This window comes from Bubalus bubalis, chromosome 4 (genome assembly GCF_019923935.1).
Source record: "Bubalus bubalis isolate 160015118507 breed Murrah chromosome 4, NDDB_SH_1, whole genome shotgun sequence".
In the NCBI taxonomy this organism is placed as follows: Eukaryota; Metazoa; Chordata; class Mammalia; order Artiodactyla; family Bovidae; genus Bubalus; species Bubalus bubalis.
The window spans coordinates 45,563,240-45,583,455 of record NC_059160.1 but is presented as its reverse complement, the minus strand read 5'-3'; the positions used below and the strand labels follow the sequence as shown (position 1 = coordinate 45,583,455).

The 20,216-nt window shown below is 46.7% G+C and overlaps 2 protein-coding genes and 1 pseudogene across 3 annotated transcripts in view; all 3 read right to left on the bottom strand.

Moving 5' to 3' along the window:
- Positions 1-15,316, bottom strand: part of LOC102407347 (apolipoprotein L3-like) — a 34,477-nt gene extending 19,161 nt beyond the window's left edge. Inside the window, exon 1 of one of the 2 annotated variants that reach the window (XM_044937652.2) lies at positions 15,216-15,316. The gene's annotated coding sequence lies outside the window, so the exon portion shown is untranslated. The remainder of the gene's footprint in view (positions 1-15,215) is intronic. The other variant, XM_044937656.2, reaches the window with a different exon arrangement.
- Positions 1-20,216, bottom strand: part of LOC123332141 (apolipoprotein L3) — a 262,937-nt gene that overhangs the window by 40,867 nt on the left and 201,854 nt on the right. The gene's annotated exons all lie outside the window — the stretch shown is intronic.
- On the bottom strand, positions 105-5,082 carry LOC112584385 (annotated as a pseudogene).

Genomic DNA, 20,216 nt, shown 5'->3' with positions numbered 1-20,216 from the left:
CCTGGCGTGCTGCAGTTCATGGGGTCGCAAAGATTCAGACATGACTGAACGATTAACTGAACTGCACTGAAGAACTTATAAAAAATTTCAAAAGGATAAATATGTACATAGATACATGTTTAATGGAATCACTTTGCCATACACCTGAAGCTAATACAATATTGCAAATCAACTATACTTTAATAAAACTTGGAAACAAACAAGTCATTCCCTACTGAGTTCAAAGGTGAGTTGATGCTGGAGAAGTAGGGCTAGACACCATCACCAGGGGAAACCCTTCTTGCTGGAGTATCAGACCCTGGGGAGGGTGATAGAGGAGCCCCTGCTACTTGTGCTGGATCTCTACAACCCTAACTCTTTGGCTTTCTCCCATTTTCAAAGCTCCCCTATTCCTGGCCTCTCATTGCTAGTCTCCCTGTCTCTCCCTTATTCTGCCCTCAGTGTCTTCTTCAGTCCAAAATAAGTGCTTTCTCCCCTTGACCCTGCACGCGTCCCTGGTCCCTGCACTGCTCTAGGGGTGGCCCAGTCGGGCCCTATTGCAGACTCTCCTAGATCCAGGTGAGCTTCTCCAACTCCTTCTCCAGCTCCCGGGCTTTCTGCCTCATGTTCTCAGCCGATGCTGTCTTTGCCCTCTCCTGCACGTCCTGTGCATTTTTCACCAGGGAGTACAGGTTTACACCTTCTACCACCATGGTGGAATTACCTGTTACAGCAGCTGCTGCTCCCAGCCCTATTCCAGTGGCTGAGAGTCCCAGACTGAGGCCTACTGTAAAGGGTGCCAGAACCACGCCAAGGATGCTCAGGGCACCAGATGCCTGGAGATGGTGTAGTCCCTGTGAACCTTGTCAACATTGTCGGCGAGCTCACGGAGCTTTTTGATGTTCTCCTTCAGCTCCTGTTTTACCTGAGGAAACTCCTTCAAAAACCTCTCCTTTTCCTGCTGGTATTTTTGGACCCTGTCTTGGTCGTCCCTGGACAAGTCTGTTTGCAGCTTGATCAGATATTCATGGAGTACATCTGCCTCTTCCCTGTAACAATGAACATTAAAGCCTTAGAAAGACAGTTTGCTTGTCTATGAAACAGGCTCAACAAACTCTATCCTGCGTAAACCACAGAGATTTTATTGTAAATCACAAGACTTATACTAATGTAAAAATGTTTCCAAACTTAAACCCTCATTTGGATATTGCTAGTGCTCCATGTACTTATTCAGACATGTAATAAATAAGCAAAGATCATCTTAGGAGACCTTTAAATTAAGAGAGATATTTGATATCTCTCTTAAGGCAGACCAATACAATCACTTCCAGAATGTGTGTAAAATGGGAACTTCCCAGATAAACAAAGAGAATTCATTGGGATTAGAGCAGAAAACCCTTCATTCAAGGACCTTAGTGTATAGTGAGGAGTCCTCTTGTACTTTGCTCTTGGCTGCTAGGATGTGGTCACTAGGCCCCAAGAATATTCTGGCTGATAAGAATGTCCTCGTCTGCCTGGGACTTTGGCCACTGGACAGTCTGATGAGTTGACATGTGATGGGCCTCTGGGTCACGTGGTATCAGTTCTGACCTCTGGAGGAGCTGGGCTCTAGGACAATAGTCTGAGCTCTGGGAGGGGCTGGAGATGACGGGTCAGGGTAATTTGTTGTTAAATAGGGTGAGCACCCTGGTGGACAGTGGTCCATGTGTCCTGCCACACTAGATCTAGGACAGTAATGCATCCTGGGGACAATGGAAGCTTCGTGTGTGAAACCTGCCCAGATCTGCCCTGTGGCTGATGGGAAACTGCCCCCTTCCCTGTAATAAATCATAACTGGGACCCTGAAGCTTTAAGTGAGTCTGTGTATCCTTCTATGGACTTCTAGAACCTGAGGGTGGTTGTGGGATCCCCTAAATTTTCCCTTGAGGGAAATGTAAGGACAGTCCTGGGACTGTGCCCTCATACTTTTCAGATTGGCTAACTGTGTGCCTAGAATTTTATTTTTTTAAAATCAAAACTCAGCTAAAGGGATCCTTAATGATCATTTTGTCTGGCATCTGCTCTCACCCAAGTTTGATACCCTTGGCCTTCTCAGCAGAAGGACACTGGGTCTGTCCACTGCCCATATTGCCTTGGAAGCAGGAGATGTGCTGTGAGCCCTGTTCCTTGTGGGCCTTCCAGTCCACCTCACTGATTCCTGACCCAGCACCCAGGGCCCCTGACATTTCAAGGGTTACATGTTAATTTGTGACAGCTTCATGAGCCTGCAGCCCAAGGCTGTGTGCAACTTTATGGAACCTCTAAAGAGTCAAGAGACTTGAGGAAACACCCATCTGAAGGGCTGAGCCTGAAGAGACCGGTGCTTGCACAGCTGGTGGAGGAAGTGTTTTCCTCTTTGGTGGGGATGCATGAGCCTTCTCAGAATCCCTCAAATGACACACAATCCAAGCCACTTACTATGACCCTGGAGGGCTCACTGAGCCACATGGCCTTCCCACTGTCAGGGCGGCTCCATGTAGACTAGAAGAGGGTCCCAGATGGAGGGAGATTCCAGGTCCCAGGCAGGTTATGAAGGACACGGTCACCGAGGGCCCTCTAGCCCAGCTTGAGGGGATCCTGTCAGGAAGGGAAGAAATGTTCTCTCTCCCACTCCCAGGACCTCTGCTAGGGTCACAGCCCCTTCAGTTCTGTGTCCTTTGGGCCTACTCTCCTCACTCTAGTCCTTGCCTGCTGCCCAAGCCTGCCTACTAGTCCTCCAACCTAGACCCTCTGCTCCACCCTGACCCCTAGGTCTGACCCTGGTCTAGGCCTCCCTGGTTCTTTGGACAAGATGACTACACTTGGTTCCCCACCACTGACTCTGCAGTTCACTCTGAGGCCGTCACTACAATCCATCAGATTGAATTACTATTCCCACTGGACACTTAACAAATAACAAATCTGAGACCCAGAATCTTAAACCCACAGGCTCAGAGTTAGACAGGGCTAGATCCAGGATCCCACCAGGTCCAATCAGTTCCCCTCCGGCCTTTCTGCCTTATTGGCCAGCAGGAACCTGCAGTGTTCGTATAATTCCTAAGATGGAGAATGAAAGAATTCTAGTCGGAATCCCCAGAAACACAAAATGATGTTTGGGTCAGGATTTTCTGACTTGACCCAAACGAAGTCCTCTTGGTTCTCGTCTCTAGGAAGAAGGTCCCTGATTCTTCCCAACAAGCTTATTTTAAAATTAAGATTGATTGAGCACCTACTCTGTGTCAGCAATCATGAAAAGCGCTTGCATGCATGATCTCAGAATACTCACAGTAAAACTGAACAGATGATGAAGCAGAGAGTAGTTCAGTAACTCGTCCAAGGTCATATAACCTGCCCTTCCTTGTAGGTTTCCGCTCTTCTCAACCCAACGTCATTCAATGCCAACAAATAACACGGAGGAAACATTCCACATAGGACCTTGAGGAGGAACATCCTTGGATCCTGCCTGGAGGAAACTAGCCTGGGAAAATCTTCCTAGGGGCATGTTGGTGACATTCCTGATGTACCTGCACGGTTACCTGGACAAATCGGCCTCGGTCACAAATTTCTCCCAGGGTTTGTCTTCAGTGAGCAGGAATTGCAGTTCTTCCAAACTCAGACTCTTCTGGACATACTCAAAGACATCCTTATAAAGCTTTGGCTCTCTAGACAGGAAAATAAAAATTGAAGATTCGAATAAACTATGGTGTGATGTAAATGGTATCGAGTATAAGTGGTTAAAGTTTACCTTTCTGAGCAGCATTCATCTGGCATGCTGTTGATGGATTTATCTGGGGTCTCAGGTGGACTGTATGCACCAGCCCCAATTCATAAGTTAACGCCCAGACACACCCACTCTGCAATGACTGCATTAGAAGATTGGGGGCTTTAGGCAGTAATTAGGTGAAATGAGGCCTTAAGTGTGGGGCCTTAATTCAGTAATATCAGTGTCCATATTAAATGAAGAGACGTCAGATCTCTTCCTCTCTCTCTTCCCTGAAGTATTAAGTGTCCTTAGGTTTTCTTTTTCTCATGCGTCACTAAGGGAGAAATGAACAGGGCTCACATGGAGGGAACCCACAGCACTAGGCCTGTGTATTGTCTGACCGGGGTGTTGTGGGTGGAGGAAACAACCGAGCACCTGGGTGTCTGCAAGGGCGTTTGAGAAGAATAGAACTCGTACCTGCCTGAGGCAGTCACCTGGTAATCAGGTGTTTATATATGGGAGCAGTGGGCAGGTGCCCTAGCACAGCACAGGAGAGAGGGGATTCTAGAGAATGGGAGAGGTTTCTACTTGGAACTAACACATTCCAGGTAGAGGGGACAGCACGGCACTAGGCAGGACCTACTATGTGGCAGGCCCTGGCCCAGGCCACAGACACACATTATATTTGGTCCTCATCACAACATAGGGAAATATTCTTCGCATTTTACAGGTTAGGACAGGTAAGGTGCTCCAGGTCACACAGGTGTGGTAGGCAGCAAAGGCCAGATTGGGGTTCAGTTTAGAGTCTGCTGACCCTCACAGAGCAGCTGGGTGGGCAATGGAGCGAGAGGTGGAGGAAACAGTCTCTGTGTTGACACCCCAGGGTCTGGGAGCAGAAGGAGGCTTGGACCAAGGGAGAGGGCAGGAGAAGCTGCAGGGGACCTCCTCTCCCTGTCCTGCCTGGCCTTGGGGACTTGCTCTGCTGTGCTGGCCCCCCATCATGGGCTGCCCTGCCTCACTTCTGAGTCATCAGCAGGGGGTCAGGAGGCAGGGGGAGGAAGTTAGCATCTTGTCTGTGGCTCCCTGAGGAGAGGACCAGGAAAGAGGCTGTGGGGACAGACCACCAAGTGTTAGGGGACTCCCTATGGCCTCTCTGGGGGATGCTTATCCACGCCTTTCTTGGTTCTTGATTACTGGGCAGGTTGATTTGGCCTGGAGCCACCACCCTCAATTCTGGGTCACAAGTAGGAACCTGCCAGAGCCGAGGTGGCTGACTACCTGAGAAGTAAGAGGGATATTGTGAGCTCATGGTGGCAGCAGCAGGGTCTCAGAGATCTCCCTTCAGCTCACCCGTCTGTGTCAGGCTGGAAGAAGTTGTTGTTTCACCCTTGGGGAAGAGAAAACAGACTGTGGGCTTGATTGCACGTGAGCAGTGGCTGAGGGAGCCGTGAGGGGTGAGGTCCTGGGTGGTTTCCCCTGGACAGCCACCAGTGCCACCATGGATTTAACCCAGCGTGGTTCTCTGTCCCCTGGGCTCTGTAGATCACTTGTTAAGAAAAGTTACTCATCTTCCCGCCATCCTCCCCAGTCAGAGTTCTACTCTCCTGTTGGGGTACAAGACAGGATAATTAGACAGGAGAGAGCCATCTGTGAAGTTATAGGAGCAATAAAACCAGAGACAGAAAAACAGGTAGAAAGGGAATCCTTTGGAAATTACATGAGGTTGGGAATGCTTGCGTTACTAATTGGTTATAGGTGGTATTGATCCACTGTCTATGACGTGCAGGCTCCTGAAACTCACCTAAACTTAGGTCAGTCCAAGTTTTCACATTTCTGCTGGAGCCCAGCCTTGAACCCAAGTCTTTCTGATCCAAATTCCAGGTTTGTGATGACTATGCTCTACTTGCTTTAACGTACAAAAAATGTCTCTCTGTTTATTGCAAAATGATGTCATGCACCCTGTGCTCGAGTCTCTGCCTTGATAAAGTCCCCGGTGCTGTAGCTCCCACGGCCCACATCTTCCTCGCTTCTGCAATAGCCTTTATCCCACAAACCTTTTTTCTGGAGTCCCACCAGCCCCTCTCCAATCCCTGCAGCCCTGCCCTGGTCAGCTGAGGACCCAAATGGTGTCATCTTTGCTGTCCACTCCTGATTGTTGGACTTCAGGCTGTTTTTAATTCTTTATGTAAATAGTAGTGCAAAGAACACTCTTCCTGCATAAAACTTTATGAAAAGGCAAAATGCTAGGATACTGAAAGAGGACCTCCCCAGGTCAGTAGGTGCCCAATATGCTATTGGAGATCAGTGGAGAAATAACTCCAGAAAGAATGAAAGGATGGAGCCAAAGCAAAAAGAACACCTGGCTGTGGATGTGACTGGTGATAGAGCAATATTGCATAGGAACCTGGAATATCAGGTCCATGAATCAAGGCAAATTGGAAGTGGTCAAAGAAGAGATGGCAAGAGTGAATTTTGACATTCTAGGAATCAGCTAACTAAAATGGACTGGAATGGGTGAATTTTAACTCAGATGACCATTATATTTACTACTGTGGGCAGGAATCCCTCAGAAGAAATGGAGTAGCCATCATGGTCAACAAAAGAGTCCGAAATGCAGTACTTGGATGCAATCTCAAAAACGACAGAATATCTCTGTTCGTTTCCAAGGCAAACCATTCAATATCACAGTAATCCAAGTCTATGCCCCAACCAGTAACGCTGAAGAAGCTGAAGTTGAACGGTTCTATGAAGACCTACTGAAGAAGGCAATGGCACCCCACTCCAGTACTCTTGCCTGGCAAATCCCATGGATGGAGGAGCCGGGAAGACTGCAGTCCATGGGGTCGCGAAGAGTCGGACATGACTGAGCAACTTCCCTTTCACTTTTCACTTTCATGCATTGGAGAAGGAAATGGCAACCCACCCCAGTGTTCTTGCCTGGAGAATCCTAGGGACGGCGGGGCCTGGTGGGCTGCCGTCTATGGAGTCGCACAGAGTCGGACACGACTGAAGTGACTTAGCAGCATGAAGACCTACAAGACCTTTTAGAACTAACACCCAAAAAAGATGTCCTTTTTATTATAGGGGACTGGAATGCAACAGTAGGAAGTCAAGAAACACCTGGAGTAACAGATAAATTTAGCCTTGGAATACAGAATGAAGCAGGGCAAAGACTAATAGAGTTTTGCCAAGAAAATGCACTGGTCATAGCAAACACCCTCTTCCAACAACACAAGAGAGACTCTACACATGGACATGACCAGATGGTCAGCACCAAAATCAGATTGATTATATTCTCTACAGCCAAATTTGGAGAAGCTCTATACAGTCAGCAAAAACAAGACCAGGGGCTGACTGTGGCTCAGATCATGAACTCCTTATTGCCAAATTCAGACTGAAATTGAAGAAAGTAGGGAAAACCACTAGACCATTCAGGTATGACCTAAAACAAATCCCTTATGGTTATACAGTTGGAGTGAGAAATAGATTTAAGGGCCTAGATCTGATAGATAGAGTGCCTGATGAACTATGGACTGAAGTTCGTGACACTGTACAGGAGACAGGGATCAAGACCATCCCCATGGAAAAGAAATGCAAAAAAGCGAAATGACTGTCTGGGGAGGCCTTACAAATAGCTGTGAAAAGAAGAGAAGCAAAAAGCAAAGGAGAAAAGGAAAGATATAAGCATCTGAATGCAGAGTTCCAAAGAATAGCAAGAAGAGATAAGAAAGCCTTCTTCAGTAATCAATGCAAAGAAATAGAGGAAAACAACAGAATGGGAAAGACTAGAGATCTCTTCAAGAAAATCAGAGATACCAAGGAAATATTTCATGCAAAGATGGGCTTGATAAAGGACAGAAATGGTATGGACCTAACAGAAGCAGAAGATATTAAGAAGAGATGGCAAGAATACACAGATGAACTGTACAAAAAAGATCTTCACGACCCAGATAATCACGATGATGTGATCACTCACCTAGAGCCAGACATCCTGGAATGTGAAGTCAAGTGGGCCTTAGAAAGCATCACTACGAACAAAGCTAGTGGAGGAGATGGAATTCCAGCTGAACTATTCCAAATCCTGAAAGATGATGCTGTGAAAGTGCTGCACTCAATATGCCAGCACATTTGGAAAACTCAGCAGTGGCCACAGGACTAGGAAAGGTCAGTTTTCATTCCAATCCCAAAGAAAGGCAATGCCAAAGAATGCTCAAACTACCGCACAATTGCACTCATCTCACACGCTAGTAAAGTAATGCTCCAAATTCTCCAAGCCAGGCTTCAACAGTAGGTGAACCTTGAACTTCCTGATATTCAAGCTGCTTTTACAAAAGGCAGAGGAACCAGAGATCAAAATGCCAACATCCGCTGGATCATGGAAAAAGCAAGAGAGTTCCAGAAAAACATCTATTTCTGCTTTATTGACTATGCCAAAGCCTTTGACTGTGTGGATCACAATAAACTGTGGAAAATTCTGAAAGAGATGGGAATACCAGACCACCTGATCTGCCTCTTGAGAAACCTGTATTCAGGTCAGGAAGCAAGAGTTAGAACTGGACATGGAACAACAGACTGGTTCCAAATACGAAAAGGAGTATGTCAAGACTGTATATTGTCACCCTGTTTATTTAACTTATATGCAGAGTACATCATGAGAAATGCTGGGCTGGAAGAAACACAAGCTGCAATCAAGATTGCTGGGAGAAATATCAATAACCTCAGATATGTAGATGACACCACCCTTATGGCAGAAAGTGAAGAGGAACTAAAAAGCCTCTTGATGAAAGTGAAAGTGGAGAGTGAAAAAGTTGGCTTAAAGCTCAACATTCAGAAAACGAAGATCATGGCATCTGGTCCCATCACTTCATGGGAAATAGATGGGGAAACAGTGGAAACAGTGTCAGACTTTATTTTGGGGGACTCCAAAATCACTGCAGATGGTGACTGCAGCCCTGATATTAAAAGACGCTTACTCCTTGGAAGGAAAGTTATGACCATCCTAGATAGCATATTCAAAAGCAGAGACACTACTTTGCCAACAAAGGTCCATCTAGTCAAGGCTATGGTTTTCCTATGGTCATGTATGGATGTGAGAGTTGGACTGTAAAGAAGGCTGAGCAGGGAAGAATTGATGCTTTTGAACTGTGGTGCTGGAGAAGACTCTTGAGAGTCCCTTGGACTGCAGGGAGATCCAACCAGTCCATTCTGAAGAAGATCAGCCATGGGATTTCTTTGGAAGGTCTGATGCTAAAGCTGAAATTCCAGTACTTTGACCACGTCACACGAAGAGTTGTCTCATTGGAAAAGACTCTGATGCTGGGAGGGATTGGGGTAGGAGAAGAAGGGGACGACAGAGGATGAGATGGCTGGATGGCATCACTGACTCGATGGACGTGAGTCTGAGTGAACTCCGGGAGTTGGTGATGGACTTGGAGGCCTGGTGTGCTGCGATTCATGGGGTTGCAAAGAGTCGGACACGACTGAGCGACTGAACTGAACTGAAGATTCTTTCATTAAGCTATTTCTAGAAGTAGAATGACTGGATCCAAGGGTATCAACACCTAACATTTTGTCATACTTAAGCTACTTTGTTATGCAAAGAAACTGTACAAATTTACATTCACACATATCATATGTGATAGTGTCCATCCTTTGTCTTGCCAGTTCTCTGCTATTTTTTTAAATAGCAGATCTTTATATAGAGAGAACTTCCTTTGGTTCTGGATGTGACTGTCTTGTGTTGGGAGATGAGAAAAGAAAGCATGTTAATTACCCTTAGGCAGTATTTTAAGAAGGCAAAAGAGTACTTATTTAAGTACTCTTGCTGAGACCTGACTGAAGTGATAGTAAAGGTCCTTATAGTTACAGTAACAGCTACTCGTGAGTGTGGCTTGTATTTCTGATTTTGCTCTGCACTGGTAGTTACCCTAAGATTTTATAAATTATAATCCATATTGTTCTGATAACCAGGAGATTTGTACCACAGTATCCCCGTTTACAGCTAAGGAAGCTGAAGCATAGATGTTCTGTGATTTGCCCAAGGTCAGAAACCTTCTTCATGGAGAACTGGATCCCAGCCCATTCTCTGGACTCAAGATCCCATACCAGGCTTCTTCTCACTTTTCTGATAATAATAATATATAGAAAACAAGGATGGCGGTGAAGGGAACCCAGAGTCTTCACATCTGTCCCTTGGCTGAAAATTATGACTGCTTTTTATTTACCAATTGCACCTTTATCCTTGCTCTGGTCTCCCCTCTCAGTAGATAGAGTTACTGAGTAGATAATGTTACTGAGACAATCATTGGTAAAACCGCTCCTGCCATTCTCTACAGCACCCAGTCTAGAGTGGCCCAACTTCCTTAGAGTATCCCCCAAACCCCCTAACCTGAGCCCCGATCCTAGAATCTTTCTATCACCTTCCATCTGCAATGCCCAGGGTTCCCTCAAGAATAGTAGCCATCAGCTTGATTACCAGGGAGTATGCCTGGTGACCAAGGCTGTGGGCACTGACTGTGTGGATGGGAGAGAATTTACACAGACAGGCCCGTCTCCAGACATGTGGGAGAGGAGAGCTGGCTGGTCCCCTGCCTCCTTCTCTGCCTCGAAGCTGCAGGACCCCAGGAGCCAGGGCAGCCAATTGAAATTGGGAAACACAAGGACCAAGAGCCAAGGCAGAGACAGGAGGAGGGTGTGGGCAGAAAGGGCTGATCCTGGATGATTCCAAACACTTGAAAATGCATTTGGACCCTCCACCTCATCCTTCCTTCCTTGCCTGCAATTCTTGTCTTGGTCCTGACCCTTGTCTGGGGCCTTAGCTGGGTATGGATGCTGGATGGTTCTCCCTTCTGCTGGATTAATATCTGGGTGTCCTCCTCTGTTAGCCTCTGATTGGTCACTTTCTGGAAAGGCTGCCAGTGTGAGAGGGGAGAACCCTAGAGCCTGTCCCTGCCCAACTGCATGACCAGACACAGAGACATTCCTTTCATGTGGGCAGACAGAGATACTACCAAACCTCTTCCTCCACATGGTACAGCTCATACTCTATGGGCAGAGACAGGAGGGGTAAGATCAGATCAGTTCAGTTCAGCCACTAAGTCGTGTCTGACTCTTTGTGACCCCATGAATCACAGCATGCCAGGCCTCCCTGTCATCACCAACTCCCGGAGTTCACTCAGACTCACGTCCATCGAGTCAGTGATGCCATCCAGCCATCTCATCCTCTGTCGTCCCCTTCTCCTCTTGCCCCCAATCCCTCCCAGCATCAGAGTCTTTTCCAATGAGTCAACTCTTCCCATGAGGTGGCCAAAGTACTGGAGTTCCAGCTTTAGCATCATTCCTTCCAAAGAAATCCCAGGGCTGATCTTCAGAATGCACTGGCTGGATCTCCTTGCAGTCCAAGGGACTCTCAAGAGTCTTCTCCAACACCACAGTTCAAAAGCATCAACTCTTCCCCGCTCAGCCTTCTTCACAGTCCAACTCTCACATCCATACATGACCACAGGAAAAACCATAGCCTTGATTAGACGAAACTTTGTTGGCAAAGAAATGTCTCTGCTTTTGAATATGCTATCTAGGATGGTCATAACTTTCCTTCCAAGGAGTAAGCGTCTTTTAATATCAGGGCTGCAGTCACCATCTGCAGTGATTTTGGAGCGAGCCCCCCAAAATAAAGTCTGACACTGTTTCCACTGTTTCCCCATCTATTTCCCATGAAGTGATGGGACCGGATGCCATGATCTTCGTTTTCTGAATGTTGAGCTTTAAGCCAACTTTTTCACTCTCCACTTTCACTTTCATCAAGAGGCTTTTTAGTTCCTCTTCACTTTTTGCCATAAGGGTGGTGTCATCTGCATATCTGAGGTTATTGATATTTCTCCTGGCAATCTTGATTGCAGCTTGTGTTTCTTCCAGTCCAGAGTTTCTCATGATGTACTCTGCAGATAAGTTAAATAAGCAGGGTGACAATATACAACCCGACGTACTCTTTTTACTATTTGGAACCAGTCTGTTGTTCCATGTCCAGTTCTAACTCTTGCTTCCAGACCTGCATACAAGTTTCTCAAGAGGCAGATCAGGTGGTCTGGTATTCCCATCTCTTTCAGAATTTTCCACAGTTTCTTGTGATCCACGCAGTCAAAGGCTTTGGCATAGTCAATAAAGCAGAAATAGATGCTTCTCTGGAACTCTTTTGCCTTTTCCATGATCCAGCAGATGTTGGCAATTTGGTCTCTGGTTCCTCTGCCTTTTCTAAAACCAGCTTAAACATCTGGAAGTTCACGGTTCACCTATTGCTGAAGCCTGGCTTGGAGAATTTTGAGCATTACTTTACTAACATGTGAGATGAGTACAATTGTGCGGTAGTTTGAGCATTCTTTGGCATTGCCTTTCTTTGAGATTGGAATGAAAACTGACCTTTCCCAGTCCTGTGGCCACTGCTGAGTTTTCCAAATGTGCTGGCATATTGAGTGCAGCACTTTCACAGCATCATCTTTCAGGATTTGAAATAGCTCAAGTGGAATTCCATCACCTCCACTAGCTTTGTTCGTAGTGATGCTTTCTAAGGCCCACTTGACTTCACATTCCAGGATGTCTGGCTCTAGGTGAGTGATCACATCATCGTGATTATCTGGGTCGTGAAGATCTGTTTTGTACAGTTCTTCTGTGTATTCTTGCCATCTCTTCTTAATATCTTCTGCTTCTGTTAGGTCCATACCATTTCTGTCCTTTATCAAGCCCATCTTTGCATGAAATGTTCCTTTGGTATCTCTGATTTTCTTGAAGAGATCTCTAGTCTTTCCCATTCTGTTGTTTTCCTCTATTTCTTTGCATTGATTAGTGAAGAAGGCTTTCTTATCTCTCCTTTCTATTCTTTGGAACTCTGCATTCAGATGCTTATATCTTTCCTTTTCTCCTTTGCTTTTTGCTTCTCTTCTTTTCACAGCTATTTGTAAGGCCTCCCCAGACAGTCATTTCGCTTTTTTACATTTCTTTTCCATGGGGATGGTCTTGATCCCTGTCTTCTGTACAATGTCATGAACCTCATTCCACAGTTCATCAGGCACTCTATCTATCAGATCTAGGCCCTTAAATCTATTTCTCACTCCAACTGTATAACCATAAGGGATTTGATTTAGGTCATACCTGAATAGTCTAGTGGTTTTCCCTACTTTCTCAGTGTCAAATTCAAAGTCCTTAGCCCATCACCAGGCCCTCCCGATGATCCTACTCCTGTCTTCCTCACCCTCCTGACTCCACAGGGCATGGACCAGGGGCTTGGAAGACTCCCAGCTGGGGGGACTCTGATTCCCTCCCAGCCTCCAGGCCTTTGCTCAGGATGCCCCTCCAAGGCCTTTCCCCACCTGCCTCACCAGGTGAAATGTTACTTGTTCCTGGAGGCCCATCTCAGAAGCTTCCTCCGCTTGCTATCTTCCTCTAATTCCCTTCTAGTCTCCCTTGGAATCTTGCACTTTCCTGCCTGTGGGTCTGTTTGTGTGGAGTTTCTGCAGCTCCCAGCACCGGGCGGGGGCTCTGTCTCTTCTCTGCTGCTCCTCCTGCTCCAGGGCTTCTGAGGCTCCCTCCACCCTCCTGGGCACAGCCTGGCTAAAATACGAGGTGTAGGACCTGTTACCGGGGCATGAATCAACCAGATTCTCAAAGACATAGCACTACACCTTTTTTACCTACAGTTGAGTAATTGCATTTGTTTTCCTTGTCTGTCTTCATAAAAGCTCTTTCTGATAGAGAGTGCCATCAGATTTCTGAGAGTTTCCATATATGGGCATCCCACACTTTACCAGAAGATGACCCTCTGCCAGTAATAGGGGATGTGATACCTACATGTTCTGTGCTCTCCACCATCTTGGTTTAAGAAAGTTTCTATATGAACACTGTACTCTCAGGTAGCAGGAAATACCCGCATTTTTTCATGTCTCCTTACTCCAGCCATGATATGTTTATAAGAGGAGAAAGAGGAAGAGAGAACTGTGGAAAAACATGAGGCTTACCTAAAATCTGATATACTATCCTGAGACCTGAAGACTTGAGCAGGACATGCCTAAACCTCCCCTCCCACAGGATGTCCAGTTCAGGTCTGGTCTGGGTATGGGGACCAGCTTCCTCCAGCTTCTCTCTCTCTGCTCCCAAACTGCTGCCTGGGACTTTGAGGGGAAAAGCGTGGAGTCATTTCCTGACTGCAATGGAGGCACTTTTGGAAGCCGAGAAATGGGTGTGCTACTCTTTGACTGAGAAAGGTACCACTTAAACATGTCCTGCTTGAATGAGGAGAAGGAGAAGGAAAAAAAGGAATGGGGGATGAAGAGAAAGAGGAAGAAACAAAAAGATTCTAATCAAACAGTCAATCAATTCCAAAGGATCTAAATGAAAATGGAGAAGAAAAAGAATTAGAAACATATTAGAAAAAAATGTTAAAAATAATTTTGAGTTGGACCAACCATTCTCATCAAGACACAATCGCTGCAGCCATAAGGAAGGTCTGATTTATTTGACCTCTTGAAAACTAAATATTTCAAAAGGATGCCATAAACCAAGTCAGAAAAGAATGAGAGACCGGAAGACGCTGCAACATTTATAGTAGACAAAAATGAACATTCCCAACAAAGAGAGAGCCTAATATCCACATGAAAAGACTGAATGCTGTTTTTCACAAATGGGTAAGAGATGTGAACAAACAATTCCTGGGGAGGCAACTTGCCCAGGGTCACACAGCTCTCCATGGACAGAGTTGGGCCAAGTCCAGACCTTCTGACATGGGTATGTAAGGGAGGGAAGTGGAATGTGATTTTAATAACCCAGAAATTTCTAATAATGTCTCTACTGTTATAAACACATAGATCTAATCTCATGTCCCTCTTTTTATACGGATGAATCTACAGTTTGTCTTCTTGTTGTAAGATTGTAAAACCTGTATCGTCAAGTGGACATTGCACAGCAAGGTTGTGTCTCCTCACTTGGTCTACTGTCCTTCCTCTCTCAGGCCTTCGTTTTTCCCCAGGACCTGGCACTGAGCAGGCACTCAGGACAGGGTGGGTGATGAAACCTGATTCCTTGTATCTCAAAGGAAACCGTTTGTCCCCATTAGCCCCCACACAGCACCCAGGGGCAGACTCAAGGTGGCCAGGCCACAAGGAGGAAGGACTCTAGCCCCCCTGCCCTCCTCCATCCCCTCAGCTTTCTATTAATTTCCCAAAGGATTGAGCACCCACAACATAAACCTTCCTTCTGGGGTTGCTGCTCATGTCTCACGGGTCCACATTTCAAGCAGAGACCACCTGTGCAGGCGTCTACCTCCCTCTTCACTGTTCAGGGGTCCCGGCGGTGGGAGGAAGCCATCAGAAACATCTGCTTCCACATCCAGGCTCTGTCCTTCGGGCCATGGTCTCACGTCTCTGAGCTTCCATTTCCTTTCTTTTGTCAACTAGTGACAATCAAGGTTTTCTCAGACAGTGGTCCTGAGGATGGGGAGATGGGCAGGGGTCCTACCTCCTCTACTTACCCAGGAGTCTGCCTCTGACTGAGTGTGAACAAGATCCAGCTGTTCTCAGCTCTGCAGATGCAGCCGCCTTTTGTGTGTCTCTGCAATAAACCACCCACACCTTCTAGTCCCAGATATATTCAGAGAACCAAAAGGGGAAATGAAACCCTCACTTCTGAGAGGCTTAAGTTACCAACACCCTGCGCACCAGGCCCCGCCCAGACCTATTTCCCCCCTTCTGCTGCCCCCTTAGAGAAACAACCCCAGCCCTGACATCTCACGTCCTTCTGACACAGCCCACCCTGTCTCGGCTCCTTGAAAGAGACCTGCCAGCAACACACCGTGAGTCCCTTGGCCAACAACTCCCCCACCCTTGGCTGTCTTTCCACCCCCTCAGCCCCCCTCCCCCCACCCACTCACCAGCCTGCCTGCATTATTCACCTCATACCACCAGCACGTGGTATGTTCCAGAACACACCAGCTCCTCACCACACACTGGTCATACTGCTGCTGCTGAGGGTCACGTCCACGTGGCTTCTAGGGTTTGTTCATGCAGGTCCTTCTGCCAGGACACCTGCTGCATTGAACCCGGAGAAATCATACTCACCCTGTAAAGCCAAAGTCTGGCATCACCTCCTCTGAGAAGCCCTCCAGGACCTCCCCGGCAGAGTCCCCTGTCCCTGCTCTGCTCCCTTGGTACTTGGGAGAGGGGCCTAAGGCCACCCCTCAGCCTCTCTGTCCACGCCCCACCCAACTCCTTTTGATCAAGTCCTTCTGGACGTGGCCCTGCTGACAGGCACAGAACTAGTGCCTTCAGGTCCCAGCAACTCGCCTGAGGAGGCCCAGCCTTGGTGGTCAAGGTCATTTGGATGAATGCCAAGTTTGTGGGAAGGGCTGAGAGCATGCTGCTATTTTCTACCCTGGATTATTTCTAGTTGCACAGTTTCTTTTGTCACAATAGAGGACCTTTACAGGAAGGCTGGTGATCTGGAACTCAAAAGTCAACAACAGAAAACCAGTCTTCTTTTCTGTTTGGTTCCTGAGCAAAGAGCCACAGTGTATGGAGGGCTGAGCATTAGCCACCCTCTGTGCAGGCTCTGTCCATACTTTTCCTGTTGTACTCTCACATCAGCTCTAGGAAGTGTCGGCTCCATTTTTCAGATGAAGAAACAGAAGAAAAGGTCCTACATCCTGAGAGTCCTGGTGGACTTTTCTTTTTTGCCCCCACCACAAGAGGCAGCAGTGAGGCTGGACCTCCCCACGGAGGCCCACCTGCCCTTCCATCAGGGGTGCTTCATCCCAGAAAATGGCCCCAGTCATCATGGTCACCTTCCCCTTCTTAGAGGGAGGGACAGAGGAGTGATGGGTGTTACTCCATGAGGACCACACTCTACAGTTTGGTCTGACAATTACCCTGGAACGCAGACCAGGAATCTGACCTGATTTTTGCAGTAAGGTAACTGATGGCAGGGGCAAGGAGGGGGCTTTCTTCCAGCAACTCAGGGGAGGAGCCAAGATTCAAACCAAGGTTGTCACCGCCTATTGTAAACGCCACTCCTTGTTTAAAGTTCCTTATTTTTTTTTTCTTTGAATCATTTTTTCCCCAGTAAACTCCTTCCTCCTGATTCTTCTCTCTTCCACTAGCATGAGTTTACTGGAAGGTAAGCAAAACCACCCTGAGATGCAGAACTCAGCTAATCCAGAGGAGTTGTGTCCAGTTGTCATGAAGGTCCTCTGCTGAGAATGCCTAATAGATGCCAGACCATCATGGACTCAATAACACAAGCTCCCGGGAGAGCCACCATGGGAACTGCAGACTCAAATCAAGGTGAGGATTCAGCAAGACTTAAATCCAGGGACGTGAGCTGAGACCACCCCATTTGGAGATCCTAAAGATTCAATGACGATAAAATTGGGCTCCACTTGACCCCAATATCACAAGAGAAGTGCCCCAGGATGGCTGCAGCGACCCACCTGCCTGTCCTCCTCCCTTTGTATAGGATCAGTGGGAGTGAGTAGGGAGCTTCAGACTGAGCATGTGACCCGAAGGCTTTAAAGTCATCAGAGTTGCTGTTGGATGTGGACACCAGGGGGCAGAGCACAAGGGATCCCCTCCAGGCTGACAGCACAGGTGACCTCAGGGGAACTGGTCTCGGCCACTCACTGCCAGGCTGCTCTCATCACAATGGCCAAAGTGTGGAAGAAAGGAAAATAATAGAAAAATCCTGTCTATACATACCACAGACTAATACTCACTTAAAAGAGGAAGAAAGTTCTTTTTTTTAAAAATTATTTTAAAAGGAAGAAAATTCAGACTCATGCTACAGCCTGGATGCGCCTTGAAGACATTGTGTTCAGTGAAATAAAACAGTTACCAAAAACTTATTGTATTTTCTGTTTTTATTAGGTTGCAGAATAGGCAAATTGATAAAGACAGAAAGCAGGGTGGTGGTCGTCAGGGGCTGTGGGGGGGGGGGGGAGGGGAGCTGCGGTCCAGCGGAGTCTCAGGTTTCAGGAAGAAAGAATGTGGACAGGCACGGTGGTGATGGCTGCAGAATAGACGAATGTATTCGATACCACTCACCTGTACACTTGAAAACGGTTAAGTGGTCAATTGTATGCTGTGTATATTTTACCACAGGAAGTAAAAAAGAAAGAAAAAAATCCCGTTACAATATTGTATACATACATCAATATTGTATGATTCCATTCACATGAGGTCCTGAGAGGAGGCAAATTCATAAAGATCAGGGGTACACTGGTGCTTGCCAGGGGTGGAGAGGAGGGAGAATGAGGTATTAGTATATAATTGCAACAGAGTTTTATTTTTGATGTAAAACATTCTGTGGATGGATGGTGATGCTGGTTGTACAATGACGTGAGTGTCCTTAATACCACTGAACTGTACACTTAGAAGTGGGTAAAATGGTAAATTTGACAATTTTCAAAAATTGAAACAAATTGTTAAAAATCTGAACCTTTGTGGGAAAACATAGCAGCACCTGAACGCTTTACAGTCTGTAAAACACTTTCACACTCAACATCGTGCAAGCTACCACAGCCCTGCAATGGAAGCATTTACTATCCTAATGGCACCTGGGAAAACTAAGGTTCAGACTTGCCCCCAAATGGGGAAACTGGCAGGTCAGTCTGTTTTCTGGACTATGCCATTTCCTCAGAGGAAGAGAAATCCTTCAACCTTCCAGTAGTCTAAAAAATGTACTTTCCTTCCATAAATGCTCCCTGTTAGCTCAAGATGAGTCATAAACATCAATTACTGCTTGTCCAAAGAACTGAGCTGAAGGCCCAAGTCCCTAGGGGCCACAGGGAGCTGAGTCTGGCGGGGCCAACAGGGACCCTCTGCAACTGGCATCAAGTGTCAACTCCCTTCTGGAAGAGCCCCACCTCAGGGGGAAAGCTGCCTGAACTCTTCCTTCACAGAGACTCTGGGACCCACTCTGCTGTGTCCACATCTGTCCGTCTTGCGTGAGTGGGGAGAGAATTTGGCATCCTGCAGATCTCCTTGATGGGGATAAAACGGAAGCAGTGCCAGACTTCATTTTCTTGGGCTCCAAAATCACTATAGATGGTGACCGCAGCCATGAAATTAAAAGACATTTGCTTCTTGGAAGAAAAGTTATGACCAACCTAGATAGCATATTCAAAAGCAGAGCCATCACTTTGCTGACAAATTCCGCTACAGTCAAAGCTATGATTTTCCCATTAGTCATGTATGGATGTGAGAGTTGGACCATAAAGAAGGCTGAGCACTGAAGAAGTGATGCTTTTGAACTGTGGTATTAGAGAAGACTCTTGAGAGTCCCTTGGACAGCAAGGAGATCCAACCAGTCCATCCTAAAGGAAATCAGTCGTGAATATTCATTGGAAGGACTGATGCTGAAGCTGAAACTCCAATACTTTGGCCAGCTGATGCGAACAGCTGACTCATTTGAAAAGACCCTGATGCTGGGAAAGATTGAAGATGGAAGGAGAACGGGACGACAGAGGATGAACTGGTTGGATGGCATCACCGGCTCAATGGACGTGAGTTTGGGTAAACTCCAGGAGTTGGTGATGGACAGGGAGGCCTGGCGTGCTGCAGTCCAGTCCATGGGGTTGCAAAGATTCGGACATGACTGAACGACTAACTGAACTGCACTGAAGAACTTATAAAAAATTTCAAAAGGATAAATATGTACATCAGATCAGATCAGATAAGTCGCTCAGTCATGTCTGACTCTTTGTGACCCCATGAATCACAGCACGCCAGGCATCCCTGTCCATCACCAACTCCTGGAGTTCACTCAGACTCACATCCATCGAGTCAGTGATGCCATCCAGCCATCTTATCCTCTGTCCTCCCCTTCTCCTCTTGCTCCCAATCCCTCCCAGCATCAGAGTCTTTTCCAGTGAGTCAACTCTTCACATGAGGTGGCCAAAGTACTGGAGTTTCAGTTTTAGCATCATTCCTTCCAAAGCAATCCCAGGGCTGATCTCTTTCAGAATGGACTGGTTGGATCTCCTTGCAGACCAAGGGACTCTCAAGAGTCTTCTCCAACACCACAGTTCAAAAGCATCAATTCTTCGGCGCTCAGCCTTCTTCACAGTCCAACTCTCACATCCATATATGACCACAGGAAAAACCATAGCCTTGACTAAATGAACCTTTGTGGGCAAAATAATGTCTCTGCTTTTGAATATGCTATCTAGGTTGGTAATAACTTTCCTTCCAAGGAGTAAGCGTCTTTTAATTTCATGGCTGCAGTCACCATCTGTAGTAATTTTGGAGCCCAGAAAAATAAAGTCTGACACTGTGTCCACTGTTTCCCCATCTATTTCCCATGAAGTGATGGGACCAGATGCCATGATCTTCATTTTCTGAATGTTGAGCTTTAAGCCAACTTTTTCACTCTCCACTTTCACTTTCATCAAGAGGCTTTTTAGTTCCTCTTCACTTTCTGCCATAAGGGTGGTGTCATCTGCATATCTGAGGTTATTCATATTTCTTCTGGCAATCTTGAT